A 9,672-nucleotide genomic window follows, 5' to 3' on the forward strand; every position below is an offset into this window, starting at 1 on the left:
GAATCCCTGTCCTTATGATGAAGAAGATAGCTCAGGCTTATGAACAAGCATAACTTTATTCCTTTCCTGAGGCAAGACTGTAATTTCTTAATAACAACCCAAGGTTTCAAGTTAATGGAGCTGCCACAGAGGCAGTGAGTATAACTGAGACCCCCTAAGTGTTTATATGCTCTTGTCTTACCTATTTATTTTCATTTGTGAGTCTAGGTTGAAAGTGATAATTGTTTAATTGTGCATATTGGCTTTTTCATTTTTTAAATTTAACGTTTCACAACGTTTTTAATCTAAAAGAATGCCTCATGCTGTGATAATCAACATGATAAAATGTAAAAATAAATGAATAGTCCACATTTAAAAGATTCTTCTTATCTAGCAACAAGACCTATCTGCTGAATGTAAACTTAATTGCAATGTATTTCCTTAATGGTCTCCTTTAATTGGTTACCCCGCTATGGTATCTTTGGAAAGTTGAAGTTCTGTAACAAAGCATAAGTGATTATTCTTACAAAGAAGATTGTAATGGTCAGAACACAGAGAAATAACATTTAACCAATAAGTGAAAATTAATATACTTTGATTTTCCTGGAGCTGAATTCTTTTTACTGTGATATTTAAAATGTATGGCAAAGAGATCACAGTTGACTGAAACTGGAATTATTTACAAAATGATAAGAAACAGGAATGTTTACCCAGAATTTCAGCCTCCTTCACTTTTCCTACATCAGTCAGGGCTTTGAATTTGCAAACTCTTTGAAAACAGAAATGTATCCATCTAACTATAATGTCCATCCAACCTGGTGCTCCACTCACAAAAGGTAAACATTTATCCATATAAATGATGAAATTAGCATAATATTCTATTCTCCTCCACTCTGAGACAAAACTATATAGTGTCATTTTCTTTGCTTCTTCAAATTTGTAAAGATCATGTTATTCAAAAAAATAAAATGATCTAATGGGCCTCCAGAAATTAAGGTTTTATGTAACTTTTGTCAATTTTTACAGGACTCATCCTTGCACTCCTTTCTCCACACATTCTCCACGTTCACATTGAGAGCTGTCTCACTCTAATGCGTTCACGAACCATGCATCATGTGCTTTAAACCCTGCATAAGTATTCTCATTCTGTTCTTACCATTCTGCAGCTTTCATTTTTCACCCAACACTTTTTGAAATAAATCTGTACCTATACAAATAGTACTTCTTAATTTCTTTCTCAAATAGGTACAGGTTGTAAGTTCTTCTCTCAATCAATATTTCAAATTTTCTGGAATTCAAAGATATTTAGTTTCAAAAAGACATAGAAATTGGAAGTACTATACCATGAGTCTGTGATAACACCTGATTGTTATATCCTTTCTAGCCCTTTGCACAGTTGTGCTTCTAAAGATCAATGACTCAATTTATGCAGAGTCAAGTCTATATCTAGTTCTGACAATAAAGCTTGTTTTTATCTTTTTCTCATTTCTTTTCTTTTAAAATTTCTAATCATGTATCTGCCCTTACTCTACATTAAAATCCATTTTATATTTAATTTTATTTACTACCCCCATATACTGTAGCCTGCCAGGCTCCTCTGTCCATAGAATTCCCAGGCAAGAATACTGAAGTGGGTTGCCATTTCGTTCTACAAGGAATTTTCATGAACCAAGAATTGAAACCAGGTCTCCTGTATTGCAGGTGGTCAACTTCATTTCAGGTGGATTCTTTACTGATTGATCCTCTAGGGAAGTCCATACGTTTTACTTTATTTTTATAAACTCTTTGAAATAATTTATTGTGCATTAAAGTTTTGTTGGAATGGTTCTATTTTATAATTTTTTCTTTAAGTATTTTTCCCATGTAATTGAATTCTGATTCTTTTAAAAAATAGAGTATAGTTTATTTATAATACTATATTAGTTTCAGCAAAGTGATTTAATATTGTTATAGATTATATTCCATTTCACATTATTAGAAAATAATGGCTATATTTCCCTGATTCTGTTCTCATTGTACTAAACAATACTTTTATTTTGGATGGGGGGAGTCATCTCCAAATTCCAAAAGAATAACCTGCTTTTTTTTTTTTTTTTTTTAAATCTTCCTGATGGGCTCCTGAGAAATCTGTATGCAGGTCAAGAAGGAACAGTTAGAACTGGACATGGAACAACAGACTGGTTTCAAATTGGGAAAGGAGTACATCAAGGCTGTATACTGTCAACCTGCTTGTTTAACTTCTATTCTTATTTAACTTATTTAACATCATGTGAAATGCCAGGTTGGCTGAAGCACAAGCTGGAATCAAGATTGCTGGGAGAAATATCAACAGCATAAGAAAAACAGATGACACCACCCTTAAGGCAGAAAGTGAAGAAGAGCTAAAGAGCCTCTTGACAAAAGTGAAAGAGGAGAGTGAAAAAACTGGCCTAAAGCTCAATATTCAAAACACTAAGATCATGGCATCCCGTTCCATGACTTCATGGCAAATAGATGGGGAAACAATGGAAATAGTGAGAGCCTTTATTTTGGGGGACTCCAAAGTGACTGCAGATGGTGACTGCAGCCATGAAATTAAAAGACACTTGCTCCTTGAAAGAAAAGCTATGATCAACCTAGACAGCATATTAAAAAGCAGAGACATTACTTTGCTGACATAGATCTGTCTAGTCAAAGCTATGATTTTTCCAGTAGTTATGTATGGATGAGAGTGTTGCATTATAAAGAAAGCTGAGTGCCGAAGAATTGATGCTTTTGAACTGTGGTGTTGGAGAAGACTCTTGGACTGCAAGGAAATCAAACCAGTCAATCCTAAAGGAAATCAATCCTGAATATTCATTGGAAGGACTGATGCTGAAGCTGAAGCTCCAGTACTTTGGCCACCTGATGAGAAGAACTGACTCCCTGGAAAAGACCCAGAAACTGGGAAAGATTAAAGGCAGGAGGAGAACGGGACAGAAGAGGACAAGATGATTGGGTGGCATCACCGACTTGATGGACATGAGTTTGAGCAAGCTGCAGGAGTGGTGATGGACAGGGAAGCCTGGTGTGCTGCAGTTCATGGGGTTGCAAAGAGTTGGACACGACTGAGGAACTGAACTGAACTGAACTGATGTGTGATAAAGCCATTTGCCAGCATTTAGAATATTGTTTCTTGTTGAGTTTTGTAAATTTTTGATAGACAACTAATGACTTGAGCATATGATCCAGATCACAAAAATTGATAAATCTAGTCTTTTTAAGATCTTGATGAAATATGCTAAATTTGACAGAATCTGACATCTTCTGAAATTTTGCAAAATATGCTAAAAACTGCCTATGATACACAGGTAAAAATGGCATATTGAACAATCAACTTCTTTCTCTCAACTCCCAGCAACAGTTTTGTTACAGTTTTGATCCAGATCCCTCTAAAAGCAATATAGTGTACAGGAGCCCTATGTAGTGAGAGCAGTGTTTTTGAGACTGTAATGACTTATCACAGAGAATAGCTCCCCTTCTCTTTTCCCAAATCTTTAAGTCCATAAATTATTTTCTTCCTTCTCTTCAGAAGGAACTTTCCCTCTACAAACTATGTGTCAAAAATAATTACTCCTCACTCTCTGCAGTCATATAGAAATATCATACTCACAGTCTTAAAAATTGGAAAATTCTCCCATCCCAATCAAACTGTCATAGATATTCTTTTAAATTTTCATTCACATTGTTATAATTATCAGAACATGTGTACAAAGGAACAAGGAAAGAGATGAATTCTCCCTTATCAGTGAACTGCTCTGTTCAGTAAGTTGCTGATGGCAGATTCATAAGTATATGACTGAATGGATTCAAGGTTTATAGATATAAGGATCATGTGAACAGAAAATAACAGAAACTGATGCAGTGGTGGCGTCAGCTTATGTTTGTTCAGTTTCATGATTTTTTTGGTTCAGAACTGAAAAACGTAGTCAAAAGATGTCTGCTTGTGGCCAGTTGCTAAATTAGATAGATTCAATATTTTAAGCAAAATACACCTGGTCAATATTATTTCAAAACAGCCTGTCAATTAAGTAAAACAACTACTGAAAAGAATAAGTGAATCTTTTGCTTGACTAAATTTCCTGATAATCTCAAACAAAATATTCTCTCATTTTCTCTCTCATGCATAAGTGTTTATTGAGAGCTAAATCCACATTCAGTAATGAACAAAATCAATGAATGCCTGTGCACACTTAGCTTTTGTTCTAGAATCAGGAAAGAGACTGGGAGGGTGTCACCTGTGGGGGTATGAAACTAAAGGTTTTACAAAGGTTATCTTTGACAAAGGGGTAATTCTTAAATTAAGAAGGGCAATATACAACATTAAACAACATGGAGTTGCAAAGAGTTGGGCGTGACTGGGTGACTGAACAACAACATATATATATATATATATATATATGTTGATCTTAGTCTTGGCTTATATTTGTTGCAACATTCTAGTCTTGTAGTACACAAACAGCAATCCCCCAATTAGTAGAATCAGCATCACATTGAAAATAGTTAGCAATACAGATTCTCCAGCCTCACACCAAATGTACTGTATCAGAAATTCTGATTTTAATGCAGGCTAAAGTTTGAGCAAAAATAGTTTATATTCAAGTTACCTGTAGAGCTTACTGCATTCTAGTCCACTGGATCTCATGCCAGATTTTCAGACTTAGTATGTCTGTAGTGGAACTTGATAATTTACATTTTTAACAAGTTCTCAGGTGCTGCTTAACTGATGGTCTGAGGACCACACTTGATATGAAACGAGTCACCAGTCCAGGTTCGATGCATGATACTGGATGCTTGGGGCTGGTGCACTGGGAAAACCCAGAGGGATGGTATGCAGAGGGAGGAGGGAGGAGGGTTCAGGATGGGAAACACATGTATACCTGTGGCAGATTCATTTTGATATATGGCAAGACCAATACAATATTATGAAGTTAAATAAAATAAAATTTAAAAAAAAAGAAAAAAAAGGGAAAAAAAAATGAAAAGCCACTGGCTTATTGGATATTCATCTAGAAGACATTACATGGAAATCATCTTGTGTTGTTTTTGTCATTGTTTGGTCACTCAGTCATGTCCAACTTTTTGCCACTCCATGGACCCCAGGTTTCCCTGTCCTTAACTATCTCCCAGAGAGTGTGAGTGACAGCTGCTCAGTTGTGTCGAACTTTTAGTGATCCCATGGATTGTAGTCTGCCAGACTCCTCTGTTCATGGAATTCTCCAGACAAGAATACTGGAATGGGCTTCCATTTCCTTCTCCAGGGGATCTTCCCAACCCAGGGATCGAACACAGGTGTCCTGCATTGCAGGCAGATTCTATCATCTCTCAGAGTTTGTTCAAACTCATGTCCATTAAATCAAGGATGCCATTCAACCATCTCATCTTCTGTCATCCCCTTCTCCTCCTGCCTTCATCTTTCCCAGCATCAGGGTCTTTCCCAGTGATTTGGCTCTTTGCATCATATTGGAGCTTCAGCATCAGTTCTTCCAATGAATATTCAGTGTTGATTTCCTTTAGGATTGACTTGTTTGATCTCCTTGCTGTCCAAGGGAAATCATCTGGAAACTTCTAAAAATATCAATGTTTAGATTGATCTCTGCAGGTGTAAGCTAGACTTTATGTTTAAAAAACAAATTCCATACAATTCTTACATATATCCAGAGTTAAAGAAGCATTCTTTAAGAAAATCACTACATCTCCCTGTGCTACTCTTCAGCACACAAGTAGATTCTACTCCTATTAATACTGAAAACCATTGGGAATTTGAAGCAGAACTCATTTTAAGCTGTTTCTACATAATGCTCCCCCCAAAGCAATAGTAAAATGAAAAAAAAATCAATGAAACACATTATCTAGGTCAAAATAATATATTAAAACCTGAGGTTTTTTTGTGGAATTCAACTTAATAAGCAGCTCTCAACTATACTGAAACTTTTTTTCCAGCTGGGACACACGTGTAAATACAACTCTAACAGTTTCAATTTTTAGGAAGGAATGCATATGGGTTGCAGCATAAACCTTAATTGCAGTCTTACATTTTGGATTGTAGTAGAATAGAGATGCAAAAAATATTTATTTTATTGATGTACTGAAATAAAGGATGAATCCTTGCCTGGCACTGATGCCATTACTTCCACTAGTCAGAATTAAGTTTGTAACCTGTTACCGGAATGAAAAACAAATGGCAATTTAACCATGGGAGCTAGTTTTTGCTGCGGCTTAGGAGGTAGTGGCCTCCCTTTTCACAGTCTTCTGTTCTGCAGGGAGCCAGTGGGCTTTCGGGGTCTCTTTGTTTATGATCTTATTCCTTTTTCATTAGAATTAGCATCAGGCCTGCAAGTTGTTCAGTTCCCCAGATGAGTCTCCTGTGGCTTTAAAGCTCTCTAAATGCCACAAGTTCTCAACACCCCACCTCCCTACTCCCCTGCAGAATTTGTAAGTGACAAGAAGCTGGAAAAATACAGATGGCATAATTATATATTTTGCAGTTGATTAATCACCACAAAACATTAATCACATTTTGTATAACAATACATAATCAAATTCTTTATAGTAGAAATTAAGTTTCTCTCTGATAGGGAATAGATTCCTTTAGGATATTGACAGGGTTTTTCAGCATCTGTTTGGCTCCCATTCCACATCTGCATTTGATTTTCATCTGCTTTAGGGCTTAGTAAAATGTGGCTTAAAGGTTGTTTTATGACTATAAATGTACATGCTAATAGAAGGATTTGTTGAGAGGGAACTATTTGTACAAGTTAGATACTAAAAGTGTATTTTTTCCAAGCCATAACATATTTCTTCAGTGAAAACCATTGGATTATGTTTTCCTAGAGAGTAAATCTACTGAAATCAAACATAAATTATGCATTTTTTTCTTAAGAGCTATTGAGATATATTCTTAGTCTTAGCTTTACATTATTATGAGAAAAAAAAATCTTTGTGTAACTTTTATATTTACATAACATCTTTATAGTGTAAGGACCTAATTTCTTGATTATTATAAAATAATGATATAGATTGTATGTATCAATTTGTATAGATGTGAGAGTTGGACTGTGAAGAAGGCTGAGCACCGAAGAATTGATGCTTTTGAACTGTGGTGTTGGAGAAGACTCTTGAGAGTCCTTGGACTGCAAGGAGATCCAACCAGTCCATTCTGAAGGAGATCAGCCCTGGGATTTCTTTGGAAGGAATGATGCTAAAGCTGAAACTCCAGTACTTTGGCCACCTCATGTGAAGAGTTGACTCATTGGAAAAGACTCTGATGCTGGGAGGGATTGAGGGCAGAGGATGGGACAGAGGATGAGATGGCTGGATGGCATCACTGACTCGATGGACATGAGTCTGAGTGAACTCTGGGAGTTGGTGATGGACAGGGAGGCCTGGCATGCTGTGATTCATGGGGTCGCAAAGAGTCGGACACGACTGAGCAACTGAACTGAACTGAACTGATAGATACTTATAATGACTTGCTAAGTGACTATAATATGTATGCATCACATACATACAAGCACATATAAACTTCATGTAGCTACATTCTACTAATTAGAGCCTGTAAGTTAAAATTATACTTCTCGGTAACTCTAGTTACTCAAAAATTATTATATACTCTGATATAGATGCATATACAAATGTATTTCTTTACTATAAATCTATGATAAATTAAGGAAGAAAGATGTATATCATCTGCCTTCAAGTATTTAACACTTAAACAGGAATAACATAAGCATAAATAGTAAGAAAATTGTGTCAAGCAACGTATAAAGAATAATATAACAATTTTATATGATATTTTAATATTCAATGATATGTATGCATGTATAGTGATATACATATTATACTATGATTATATAGCTCGCCTGTAGGGCTCAAACAGAAATTAACATGATTGCATTTCTCTGGCCCAATATTAGAAATTATATAGATATTACAACATATATGTAGATATGCATACATAAAAACTAAAAATTTAAAGGAACATGAATTTAGTTTGAATTATTGAAATAGAAGTCATGCCCATGTAATCTGATTACTTGGAAAGCAAGAACAGTGTGTTAATAATGATCAAAAAAAAATCGTCACCTGGGGAAGCATAGCAAAGAAGATGAAATGCCCACAGAGAAACTGAAAAGATAAGCCTGACCAGATTGGAAGAACCACACTTAAGAAGGGGGAAAAAAAAAATTATAATTTTTGATAATAAAGAAATGACATTTGTGTCTGGTTTTATTTGATGTTACCTAACCCCTGGGACTTGGTTACCAAGCGCAGCCCCTAGAATGATTAGTACTCCTTGATGACTTTCAACCCAAGGAGTTGAGTCTCATGGCAGTGAATTCCCTATGAAATGCCACTGGAGAACTGGCACATCCTCTTCCCTGCAGGTTCATATGGCCTTTCAGACACAAGGAGCCCACAGCCTGCTGCTCCAAAGGGCCTGGCAGAGACATCCACAGCACCTCTGCTTGTCAAATGCCAGGGACACCTGATGCTCCCCTCATTTCACAGACAGCCAATACAGCTCTGCACACAGAAAGGTAAGCAGTGCAGACTTGATAAGCTTGCCTTTTGAACAAATAATCTGTCAGTCTACGTTGGGAACTGGGATGTTACTAATTCTGTAAAGCACATTTAGTCCTGTGAAAAGTGGTATACAAATAAAATGATTGATGTCCTGTCAATAGGAACTTCACGAAGAGGATCAAACAGAGCAGTTTCTTTTGAAGAAGGGATGGAGGTTAGGGGAAAGGTGTTAGATTTTACTTTTCTATCATAAACCCCAAAGCATCATTCCAACAAGAAAAGAACCTGGTATCTGAACAAGGCAGAACACAATTTCTTAGCAGTAGACACATCCCAGTGAAACATACAAAAACAGGATTTGTAAAAATCCATTCATGAGAATTTTATTGTAAATTTTTCCATCACTAGAATGATGTTGACTAGAACGCTTATATATCTTCAAGTTTTATTTTCTTATTTGCCTCCATTTCTCATAGGCTTTTAAACTTTCTTTTTAAATGGTTAGATTGCCATTCCTAAGGACATTTGGCTATGAAAAATATTATGAGATAATTTAGCAAGTTGCTCAATACTAAGAATTAGTATATGCAATAAATTGCATTTCTGTAAAATAAATATTTTGGAAAAAGAAAAAAAAAGATAAAACAATATAAAATCACCAAAATTAAAGGTATAAAGTATGAATCTTTTTAAAGCATAGAATTTGCAAGCCTCATTAAAAAATGTATAGAGCTTTACTGGAAGACATTAAAATAGTTAAACAAATGGAGTCATATACAATGCTCATAAATAAGAGGAAACAATAGTGAAAGGATGTAATTTTACCCCAGATAAATTCCAGGAAAAATTCTGACAGCATTAAAAAAAAAAAAAAATAGTGAGTTGATTCTACACTTGATTTTAGCCAAAGGCCGAGAAGCGATTGAGTTGATTCTAAAATATGTACAGAAAGCAAAGTATAAGAATAAACAGTACACTGCAGATATCAAGAATAGTCAACATATTACCAAATAGCAAAATATATTGTGAAGTTATAGAAATTAATTTAGGGGGAAAATGCAAGTGAGATAAGAGAAAGAACCCTTCTAAGTTAGACCAACAACATCTCCTGGGAAGTTGATTAATCCCAGGTACATGGCTCAGATTGTA

General features: G+C 35.5%; 1 pseudogene; it reads right to left on the reverse strand.

Annotated features, from left to right (window-relative positions):
- Positions 1 to 9,333: 9,333 nt before the first annotated feature.
- LOC139179527 (U2 spliceosomal RNA) lies at positions 9,334 to 9,446 on the reverse strand (annotated as a pseudogene).
- Between the last annotated feature and the right edge of the window lie 226 nt (positions 9,447 to 9,672).

This window comes from Bos indicus, chromosome 24, assembly GCF_029378745.1.
Source record: "Bos indicus isolate NIAB-ARS_2022 breed Sahiwal x Tharparkar chromosome 24, NIAB-ARS_B.indTharparkar_mat_pri_1.0, whole genome shotgun sequence".
NCBI classification, from domain to species: Eukaryota; Metazoa; Chordata; class Mammalia; order Artiodactyla; family Bovidae; genus Bos; species Bos indicus.